Source organism: Toxorhynchites rutilus, chromosome 1, assembly GCF_029784135.1.
Source record: "Toxorhynchites rutilus septentrionalis strain SRP chromosome 1, ASM2978413v1, whole genome shotgun sequence".
Taxonomy (NCBI): Eukaryota; Metazoa; Arthropoda; class Insecta; order Diptera; family Culicidae; genus Toxorhynchites; species Toxorhynchites rutilus.
Genome location: NC_073744.1, coordinates 17,154,904 through 17,167,562, shown reverse-complemented (window position 1 = coordinate 17,167,562; position 12,659 = coordinate 17,154,904).

The window sequence follows — 12,659 nt, the reverse complement described above, 5'->3', positions numbered from 1 at the left end:
CGCCGCTTTGTATCGCACTAACCGATGGCGATGGCGCCATTATTATGCGTGTCTCGCGAGTTGAACGACCATTTTTTCGGTCTAGTCTACGTCTAGCCGGGAGTCGCACACACAAGCTGAAGTTCATCCATGTGGATAACAGGGGGAGATAAATGAAAACATATTTGCAAATCCGCGACAAGCGATGAGATGAGGGGCTGTCCATTTTTCCTTTTTCAATTAAAATAATTAAGGAAATAACTGAATTGCGCTTAAATTCTATTTAAGTTTATTTTATTTCAAATTTTACTAGCTGTACCCTGTTGTACCAGCTTTGCTGTGGTTCATTGTTGTTATACGGTAGAGAAATGGTAGAGAAAGAACAAAGCACATGTTTCATTTAATTTTGAAATTATTGTGAGTAAACTATATTTTTTTGTTTTACCATTATCAGCGAAGATATGCAGGCTATCTAGTTTGCTAACACGCAAACTCATAATGTACAGTTGAACAGGTGAAGAACAAGCCGCATCTGAATATGAACTACACATCTTTGAAGATTGATTTTGAGCTTTACTAATTGTGATTGCAAACGCCAATCGAATAAAAATAAATGGATTGAAAATAATTTTTTAATACAATTCAGGATGTTTTCAACACTTGCAATAAAATGTGATGATATCACATAGAATACATAGATACAATAATGTTAATTCAAGTTCACAGCTTTGGAACATATTCACCAGTAATAATCCAAATAACCTGATTGATTCGCTACCATTCGTTTCATATGAAATTCCAGTAGAACCTTTTTCACATAGATCATCGATTTTTCATCGGATGAAAAATTATCCTTTCATTTCGGATTATGAATTTTTCATCGCACAGCAAATGGGCAGTTGTGAAATGTGCTATACAAGACCCAGTAATTGCTTTGATAAATGCATCGTTTCATGACAGAGTTACATAGTTCCAAAACCCACTCAAAATTTTTGATGTCGCATTCTGGTCCTTTTTTTTGTTGAGTGCAGATCTTTGCCCACTCCGGACTATGATCGATCACAGCAAATGCCGATTCATCTTCACTCTGGATTTCCGATTCACCTTTAGTCGGTAGCGCAATACGAAACCTTTTCCGCCATAGTTTGTAAAATTTTCAGAGGGTATTGAAAGCATATTTATAATTTTATTATATTTCAAATCCTTATCGACCATTCTGCAATTAATGACTTTTTGCGGTCGTATGTCTGCTATCAGCCACCACAGCAAGCAATCATACTAAATACTTTATCCTACCACATGCAATAATTTACACTTCATTTGTACGAATTTCAATGTCTAGAGAATTTGATCAATACGCAGTTTCTATGGATAATAGATAACGGACTCGGTGTAAACAAAAGATTATTAGCGTGGAGAGATAATACGATCTCATTCAAGGGAAATTATGACGACTTGTGGTGCATGAATCATCATACACAATTTACACTTACACATTAAATCCTAGGAATTGAAAACAATTTTTCGAGAAAAGTAATACAACAAATTTATTTTACACGTCATTCCGCATGAAAAACTATACAGACATTTTTATTCTACGACTAACTGTTTACGAATTAGAACAAAATCTATAGAAAATTATATCTGGTGAAAAAACCATATTCGTAATATCATGAAAACTCAACCATTATGGAATTGTTTAATTTTTATAGTTTTTGATTATAAACGTCTATGAGTAGCCTGTAACTATAAACGTCATAGGATCATAGGAAATAGCTCGGTCGTTCACAGTTTACGTGAGTCATTTCCAGAATATGTATTTCAGTGAAGAAGTTCAATGATTTAGTAAAAATATATGAAGCACTCTCAGTCAACTCAATCATTTTATTGATACCTACGGAATACTCAGGTTGGGCGGAGTTTTAAAATTCTTGATCACGGAACAGTTTTTATTTATTTTAGAATGTATCGATGATTATATTTGAAACAATATTTATTATTCGTTTCCACGTGGATATAGTTTATACCCCCTCCCCCCTCTCCGTGGACAAGCGTGGACATCTTTTGACATTGAAATTTTTTTTTTGAACTTATATCTGTAAATAAAATCAGTTCGTTTTTTTTCTAAACTGATTTCAATGCTGAGAAAAAAAAATTTTTTTTAGATAACTCGTCTTACTCAAATCTCTGTAGGGGAAGGTGACGGGACCATCATCATCTTCATTATGATTTACAATAGTTTTATAGTTATATATTTCCTAGTACTTCTTCGTCATTATAATATCAAATTATTTTCAGACCCAATTCTCGTTCAAGATTTTTCAATCACTTTTGCAAGTGATTAACATGTTTGGTACTGAAAATATAATAAAATGATGACATCTCAAATCGGACGATTCCTTCCTCGAGTTCTACCCTTACCCCTTTGCTTAATCAGTTCTCGAGTTATGCAGAAATTCATGTTTAATTTGTATGGCGGCCCCCCATAGAGAGGGGGAGGAAAGTCGTATCACAATGAAAACATTTTTTGTCCCCTAGAACCTCAACATTAGGGTGCTTATGAATGTATGGGAAAAATCGACCCTAAAATTTCAAAAAGTTACCCTATACAAAATGTTCACCACCTCGGAAAAAAACACCCTATGCATAATATCAGCTCAATCGGACCTAAGAAAAAGTGGCGCAAAACGATCAAAGTTTGAGTTTTTTGTAAATCGAAAAATCACCCAAGGAGGGACATCGGGGTTTTTGAAAAAAAAAACTTGATTCCAAATGTCTTAAAATTGCATGAAACGTCGAGATCTAGTGTCATCTCGAAAAAAAAAATTCATGTCAAACATCAACACTCTGGGACTTTTCGAAATACGTTTTTTTTTCGAAATACGAGATGAAACGTATGGTTTTAGGTGCCAATAAAAATAGTTATCTCGATTTTTCATTCGAAACTTGTTGCGAAATGTTGATATGCACGATATTATACCCTATGCAAAATATGCATTCGAAATTTTTGGCGCTTCGTTGTTTTTCCGTCTGGAAAGTCGTTTTTCGACAAAAAAAAATTTTTTTACATCACTGTAAATCTCGACGTGTCATGTAATTTTACGACATTTGTCATAAAAAAATTAAAACCCTGATTTCCAGTGATTTTTCGATTTTCAAAAAACTCAAACTTTGACCGCTTTGCGCCACTCTCCCTTAAGTCCGATTGAGCAGATTTTTGGCATAAGGTGTTTTTTCGAGGTGGTGAACATTTTTTATGGGGTGACTTTTTGAAATTAGAGATGACCATTTTCATTGGCACCCTACTCCGCAAGCTTAACTTGGTTCCATTTACTTGCTTAGTTCTCGAGTTATGTAGAAATTTGTGTTTCTGTGTATGGTTTTCATGGTCTTGGGCCCAAAGGCGCTATATTTTCTTATATTTTTTCTAGAAAACTGAATATTTTTTATACAAAATATCTCAAAATCAGAGTTGTGTTGTTTTTGACGGACTACGTCTTTCATTTCTATACCGGGGTGTAAAATCTAAGTTTCGAAAACGAAAGCGTTACGCCGGACACCGAGATTTTGAGCGTTAATAGCTCCTAAACAACTGAACGAAATGGTATGATAAACACCTCATTCGAAAGATAAAACGTCTACGCGTTATATAATTGTTTGGTCCAAAAACTTGTTCCAATAGCCTTAAAATTGCTTTCAAAACTGGCTATTGAAATCACCAATCGGTATATAAGCGAGCGCCGCACGGAAATACACTCAGTTATAATTGAACAGCGATTGGAGCATGTTGTCGCTGCTGTGGTGAAGCTAACTTCGTTCATCATGAAAGCGCTGATGAACGGTGTCACCAAGAGCCTGTTTGTGCACTTTAGGTCAGAAGGGAATCCATCAGGAGGAGAGTGATGCCACTGAAAAAGCGACCAAGAAAGTACCAGCGTCGAAAAACGTTTCCACTTGAGGCATCGGAGCAGCCACCACACACACACACATATACCCGTGCAACTCTTTTCGTTTGGTTGCTGTCCAGCATCGATAAGAATCTGGAAAAATGTTATCGTTGCTGAAAAATAATCGGCCAGTTCCCCTTGGAATTGAAAATTACATTCAAGCGAAAGAGTTTATTTTAATGTTTTCTATTCATAGAAAATTCATTTCGTTTTGTGATTTTTCAATCACGTGCAATTAACAGGAAAGCTTCTGAAGATTATTCTTCCCCATCAGTAGAATATTTTCGTATCCAATATTGGATGCATAAAACCTCGTGCCTCCATCGTACCGCTCTTGTTTTCGAGGTCCCTCCAATATTAATTTATTCAATCATTCAGAATGGATTCAGATTTAACTTGAAACAAATGATCACCAAATCAACGATAGTCCTACGTGAGCTTTGCGGTTATACCACAGATATAACCCACCTCCTGTTTTCTTTTTTAAGTTATAGTTTTTCAAAGTAAACCGAAAGTTCGGAATATCATTTTTTCCACTTTTTCCTATTCTTGAAAGTTTAGAACTTTTGAACTAAACCGATTTAGATGATCGGTATATCAAATTAAAACCAATGAACTAGCCATTTTTGGAAAAAATATTACATCTGCGAAAAAATTTTGATTTCGTGATTATCGATTGTATCGGTTTTTTATAGTTTACATGGTTTAGGGACCAAGGACGCTATATTTTTTTATATTTTTTCTTGAAATCTGAGGTTTTTTTACATAACATATCCAAAAATCAGAGTCGTCTTCTTTTTCGTGTTTAAGTTATGATTTTTCAAATTTAACATGTTTTTAATCTTCGTTAAATATTTCTATTAAGCTATACTGGATCTATGCAACCAGAATCCAATTTATTCGCTAGTGTGGTTTTTTTTTTAAAACTGGCCAAAGTGCTTTAATTTGGTATATCAATCATATGAATCGGTACAGCAGTTCAAAAGTTATGAGTTTTTGAAAAAAGTTATTTTTGGGATGAAGGTGGAAAATGATTTTTCAAACCATTGGTTAAATTCGAGAAATACTAACATAAAAACGAAAAAGAACACATCTCTGATTTTGAGATAAATTGTGTAAAAATTCTCAGGTTTCTAGAAAAAAAATATAAAAAAAATATAGCGCCCTCTAGTCGAAAGCCATGAAAACAATAAAAACGACTACAATCAATAATTACGAAAATAAAATCCATTTTTTGCCGGTTCAATATTGCTAGCTCATTGGATTCAATTTGATATGTCGATTATCTAAATCGGTTCAGTGATTCAAAAGTTATGAATTTAAACAAAGTTTCTCTGAAGTGGAAAAGGTGGAAAAAAATGTATTTTCGAACCACCCTAAAATAGAAATGGGCACCCTAATGAAAAAATAAAAAAATACGAGTCTAAAGTTTTGCGATAAAGAACAAAATTACCACTTTTCACGAAATTCTGAGAACCACTATATCGGTTTGGCATGGCATGACTGTATATTAGGGTGCCAATGAAAACGGTCATCTCGAATTTCAAAAAGTTACCCCATAAAAAATGTTCACCACCTCGAAAAAACACCCTATGTAAAATATCAGTTCAATCGGACTTGAGGGAGAGTGGCGTAAAGCGGTCAAAGTTTGAGTCAAAGTCACCCAAGGGGTTAGTAAAGGAAATCGGAGTTTAAAAATAAGTTCAAACGTCGAGATCTACCAGTCAACTCGAAATTTTTTTTTTGTTAAAAATCGACACACTGGTACTTTGGGTTTTTCGACTCTCTGGTTTTTTTTCGAAATACGAGAGGAAACATATGTTGTTGGGTGCCAATAAAAAAAAATTGACTTTTCAGACGGAAAAACGACCAAGTGCAAAAAAATTTTTTTTAACAACAAATTTGTTTTCAAGATAAATGTAATTCACGACGTAAAATGTTATTTTAGGACATTTGGCATCAACAAAAAAAAATTAAAACCCCGATTCTCGGTGATTTTTCGGTTTAAAAAAACTCAAATTTTATCGTCTGCGACACTAGTGAATCAAGTCCGAATGAGCTAATATTTTGCATAGGGTATAATATCGTGCAAATCAACATTTCGCAGCAAGTTCCAAATGAAAAATCGAGATAGCTATTTTTATTGGCATTAAAATTTTGGGTGATTTTTCAATTTTCAAAAAACTCAAACATTGACTACTTTGCGCCACACTCCCTTAAGTCCGTTTGAGCTGAAATTTTGCATTTCGAGGTGGTGAACATTTTGGGTAACTTCTTAAAGTTTTATGGTCGATTTTTTTCCTATACATTCATTGGCGCCCTAATATAGATCCATCAAATCTTAGAGAATTTCCGAATCGATTGGTGAACAAATAATCGAATTCTGTTCCCAGCAACAAAATACGATTCAGAAAAATATGAGAAGTACGACAAAATTCTGCCAGTCATGACGATAAAAATTCTCTCTACAGTAAACTTTCGGTAACTCTGTAACAGCATTAAAAAACACATCTATGGTTTTAATGGACAGCATTCAGAGTAAAACATACCGGTCTTCGTTTTTTGGTTATGCAACGAAAACTCAAACGAAACATAGTTTCACACAAACTATCAACTGCAATTTTGAACAAGCTTCGCAAACTTTTTCCTTATTATATGTATTTTCTGAGCAATGTGTGTCCGTTATTCGTCTGCCGGTGGAGCGAATGAAAATTCCATAGTGTGCCCACATTCACCTGCATTCTTCAACATTCTGGTCAGGAGGCTGTTGTAGAGCAAGGAACGTGTCCATTAGCTGTGCACGTGCAGCGAGACAGACTGAGCCGTCCCGTACGTGTGCATCCTTCTGGAATATTATATTTTACACAATCTGGAAACCGTGTTCGAGCAGCAGCAGGAGCAGCGGGAAGGAAGTGAGCATGGCGGGGGGGAGGTCGAGCGATATTTTCCATACCAGAAGCCACGCTACGGGGCCAGCTACTCGCTCGGACACTCCGGGAAATGAAAGAGGAAAGATAACCATCTTATTATTTATTCACCACATTTAAATATAGGGTACAGGAAATTCGGCCCCGGCGATGTCGGGAGCAAAAGTAAATGCCTTCACAATCGCCAGAGCTTTTATGCGGGGGATAGAGACGATAGTGGAATGAGTTAGCCTGTTTCCAACGGAGAGCTCACCATTGTCTAATCAGCAGTTTTGAAGCACTCCTCACGTTGAAGGCTCTGAATGAATCCCAGGGGTTCTTTTATGTTGTATGAAGGTAATGATTATTATATTATAACAACCTAATATAACTATATTTTTTGAAGGTAGGCTAAATGATGTTGGCTTGGCCGATTTAGGGTGTTTTCACGCAACTAGTCAATGCAAATCTATTTTTCTTCATGAAAATCAAAATTTGTTGAAAAGCCCCAAGCCTCTAGTTGCTAATAATACCCTAAAGAATGCGTTCAATTATTCAATTTTTAATGTTTTTTAACGATTTTCTTCAAAAGAAATTATGATCATGGTTTGTCCACCTCTGATCATAGTTTCTCCGAAAAATGATCATGGCTTGTCCGGTTTTAGAAATCACCATTTTCGGGTGAAGAAATTCAAATTTTGATGTTGCATTTCTAACTGCTTGAATTCACTGTCATCATATAGATCTATTCATAATTTAGGCTTTCTTCAGAATATTGCCTTTTCTTAGGCATTTAAAAGGTGAACAGCACTCAACACAGAGAAACTTTATTTCTGCTACGCACGGAGGACAACATAAACCAACATCAGCGCACCGGCCACACCATGATCAGAATTGAGGTCATCGAGATGCATTTATTACATGATTTAGAGATATAAATCTGATACAAATGATGTGCAAGCATGATGTTTACCACTTTTGCAAGTGTTATAATCCAGAAAAGGCTTGATTACGCACCAAATAATTATCTGGTGGTTGATTAAAAGTTAGCTCAAATGAGGAACGCATTGACACCGATAGAAGGTGGACTTTATTTCGTTTCCTTTTCTTCAATTGTTCTATATAGCTCCTAAGATGAGCGCGCCAGAGATAGCGCATTAGACGAAGGAATAGAAATAAATATTTATTGCCGGAAATTAGCTAGACGTTTCCCACTTTAACCTTTTTCGTGGGAAGCATGTTTTGATAAGCCCCAAGGCGAGAGCGCTGTATGGGCCACTCGAGGGATGATAAAATTTGTTTTGTTTACGTCGCGCCCTTCATTGCGCATGGAATGAGCGCGAAGGGCAGAGAAGGAATAGGGCAAAGAACTTCTTAATGTTCTTATCTACCTCTTCTTATCTATCTACTCCTCAGAATCTCAAGTCTCAAATTTGCGGTCGTCACGATCCGCTTCATTCAAACCTAGCGCGGTCGTCTCGATCCGCTTGTCATTTATACTAGCATGGTCATCACAATCTGCTTCATTCAAACCTAGCACGGCCGTCTCGATCCGCTTCCAATTTATACTAGCGCGGTCGTCACGATCCGCTTCATTAAAATCTAGCGCGGTCATCTCGATCCACTTCCAATTTAAACTAGCGTGGTCGCCACGATCCACTTCATTTAAACCTAGCGCGGCCGTCTCGATCCGCTTCCAAATTATACTAGCGTGGTCGACATAATCCACTTCATTCAAAACTAGCGCGGTCGTTTCGATCCGCTTCCAATTTATACTGGCGCGGTCGTCACGATCCGCTTCATTCGAACCTACCGCGGTCGTCTCGATCCGCTTCCAATTTATATTGGGCTGGGGAATAATAATTGTCGTTTTGACAGTGTTATCAAGTTATAACGCGTCAAAGATGGAGTCCACCAAGCAAGAAATTCACCATATTTTACGTTTTTACTACCTGCGAGGTAAAACTGCAACGAAGGCGGCCGAAAAAAATCGTGTAGTTTATGGACCCGATACTGTAACGCCAGCAAAGCGTTGGTTTGATCGATTTCGTTCTGGTGTAGTGGCTATCCCCCATACACCCTGTACTGGTAGGCCAATCGTCGTGGAAACCGATAAAATCGTTGAAATCATCCAAGTAGACCGGCATGTGAGCACTCGCTCGATTGGCCAGGAACTGGGTATAGACCATAAAACCGTTTGGAACCATTTGCAGAAGATTGGATTCAAAAAAAAGCTGGATGTATGGGTGCAACACGAGTTGACGCAAAAAAATATCTTTTAGACCAAATCAACGCCTGCGATGCACTAATGAAACGGAACGAACTCGACCCATTTTCGAAGAAGATGGTGACTGGTGATGGAAAGTGGATCACGTATGACAACCTAAAGCGAAAAAAGTCGTGGTCGAAGCGCGGTGAGCCGGCCCAAACCATCGCCAAGCCCGGATTGACGGCCAGGAAGGTTTTGCTGTGTGTTTGGTGGGATTGGAAGGGAATCATCCACTATGAGCTGCTCAACTATGGCCAGACCCTCAACTTGGTTCTCTACTGTGAGCAGCTTGACCTTTGAAGCAGGCAATTGACCATAAGCGGCCAGAAATGATCAATAGAAACGGTGTTGTTTTTCACCAGGACAACGCTCGGCCTCACTCATCTTTGATGACCCGCCAGAAGCTACGGGAGCTCGGATGGGATGTCCTATTGCACCTAACGTATAGTCCGGGCCTGGCTCCAAGTGATTGTCATCTCTTCCGGTCCATGCAAAACGCTCTTGGTGATACTAAGTTGGCATCAAAAGAGGCTTGCGAAAACTGGCTGTCTGATTTTTTTTTTGCAAATAAGGAGGGGGGTTTTATAAGGGGGGGATAATGAAGTTGCCTTCTAAATGGCAACAAGTTTACGAACAAAACGGCGCATATTTGACTTAAATTGGATAATTTTAAGTATGTTAAATAAAGCGATTTACATGGTAGATGTGTGTAGATGGACACAGGGAACTCTGGATATAATTCGTTCTGACTATATCCAGAGGCGTGACTAGGCGTTTATTCGAAGTACTCCTCACATAGGTGCTCAAAGAAGAGGGTTCATTCAAGGTAAACCCGATGGATTTTGAGGGATATATCTTCTTATATTGTGATTTATTGAGTGTTAGTGACTTGCTAATCTTTCTTTCCTTTATTGCTAATGTGAAGAAGTTAGGATTTTTTGGGGAAATTGTAAAACCTGTTTCATCTGCCCTTTATGCAACGGAGTCACTAACCCTATATCTTCTGTCATCAAGGAGGCTTTGTTCGAAGCGATCCATGCAACATTTGACTTCGCATTCCTTGAGGATTGGGAGACGTTAAGAACGGTCGAATGCTTTCAACAGATCAAGAGATACAACGTCACCATGGATGCATCTCTCTCCAGGAAGGAATCAAGGAGATCCTCAAGTTCGGTGAGGTAGTCGTCAGCGCTTTCATTAAGACGAAGCGCAAACTGTTGATCGTTCGCTCTTGGGGTACACGATTCTGAAGTAGCGTTGTCCAAAATATCAGCTATTTGGAAAATGTTGTTTTGTATTTAAAGAGTTGTAAGTTTTCAACCACATTTTGTGAATTTTATGTACTTTGTGTATTTTGTGTATTTTTCAATATGTGTTTATGTGATTTTATTGGTGTTTCACATTAATTGAATGAATTACTTTGGTTCATCGATTGACACAGAAGCTGAACCGCTGCCACTAGTATATAATATTGTTGTACAATAATGGGTCACTTACCATCTGGCCAATTTTCGAACACTGTTAGTGCTATGTCCCCGGCGGAATCCGAAGGGCTGAAAAGGAACTCTTTCGTCTTGCCGCTGACGAGTATCAGTCGCAGGTTTATCTGTGGAAATGTCGGGAGGAAAAACCGAAAACGAAAAGAAAAGAAGAAAAGAACACGGCATTAGAATTGATCCGATGATGGCGACAATTAGCGCCCCCGGACGTTGAGGATGCTGACGGAATGCTGTTGTGTAAACAAATCAACACACAAAACAACGTTTGAAACGTGATTGCGAGAGTTGAAGTTGGCACGTCGCGACAGAACCAGCAATCAAAGGTCGTTACAAAATTTATTTAATAACGGTTTCCTCCAAACCAAATCAAAAGTTTGTCGGCGTGAATTGTACCCCGCCGTACCTCACCACTCGGGTACAGACAGCGGTAACGACGACGACGGCGCGGAATCTGTCTCCGATTCGAGACGCGCGCGTAGGAATGCCTAATGAGCATTGTCATCAACCAGAATTGGATGAGGGGATGAGGAAATATTGACTCATGAGTAAGTAATAGCACGAGAAATGAGAGGGTTTCCGATGGGGTGGGGGAAGACTTTCGAAAGTCGTTCGCTAGGGGGTAGGTATACACACTGGAGGCGTTTTGGCGGTAAATCAAGTTTAATTGTCGGTACGTGTGTGATATATATCCATGAGTTTTATTTCTCGAGGCGGATTATGTGATATATGTAAACATTATGCATTGCTTTCAAATAGCGCCCCGAGGCGAAAGGAAGCGAAACGTGACGTAGAACTCCGCTTCCCCGAACCCCTATCCCAGCAGCCGATTTTGCTGAATCACCGAGATTCGGTCGTGGCCGAGGTTGGGCAAAGCTATTCGCTGAGAAAAAGCTTCCGCCATAACAAATCTCCGCTACGAGACGGACGAATCTGACGATTATCAGTATTTCAAACAAATAAAAGCAAAACCACACTTCGTTTCGTTCCCAAAATATGTATGTATGCTCACGAAGGCCTTCGTCAAGGTCAACGGTTCACATTACAGCGCAGTGGTGTTGGTTCTTCTCTGTATGCCAACTTTTTCGTCGTTTCGTCACAACGATCGTTAAAAACAGTGTGAGAAGTTTCAATGGCCTTATCGTAAACGTGAACACTGAACCACGGCAGTGAAACTCACTCGTCGAAAAGTGTCTTCTTTTTCACCGTTTGTTTACATCCACGAGTATATTTTTTCCACTGTTTCGTACGAGAGTGTATGCATAACTGGCAGATTTCTACTACGAGGTGTTTAATGAACGATTGAAAGGTGGGAATGTTTATCGTTATAAATGAATTATCGCACGATTTAATTGAATGAATGAATGTTGTCAACAAAACTGGAGTTAAGTACATCTTTAGATTTGAAGAAAGATTGCTAAGAAATTTCCAGAATTTGTTGATGTTTACTGCGTGATTTGGTTACAGTATAAGTTGTCTGAAACGAAGGTTCGATGTGATGTTTTTATTATAAGATTACATATATATGATGCGTCTAGCCAGCTTATACATGCAAACGTGGAGGCGATATACATATGGGCTGTCCGCGTGGATAGAAAAAGCATGATTTTAGATTCCCCCTCCCCCTCCGTGGACAAGCGTGGACATTCCTTATACCCCTCCCCCTGTTGTCCAGGTATAAAGGGTGTGTCACATCAAATTGCATCACGGAAAAAACGCTGTAGAAATTTAATTTTTAGGAATTATATCTTCAGCTTTCGCTTATAATCAGATAAGAGTGTATAGATCACGTTGGCCATGCTTCACTGTCAATTTTTCGTAAATTTGGAAAAATGTCGTCGAACGAAAAAGAGCGTCGTGAATTAATTCTGTGCACTCATTTCGAGAATCCGGAGTTGTCACATCGGGACATCGGTAAGATGCTGGGAATCGTCCAATCCACGGTCAGCAGAGTACTAAAACGATACTTCGAGAACCTAACCATCGACCGGAAGGTGAAGAACGGCAAAAATGGATGCTCCGTCAGTGAAAAAGATCACAAGCGCGTAGTTAAGCAGTTTAG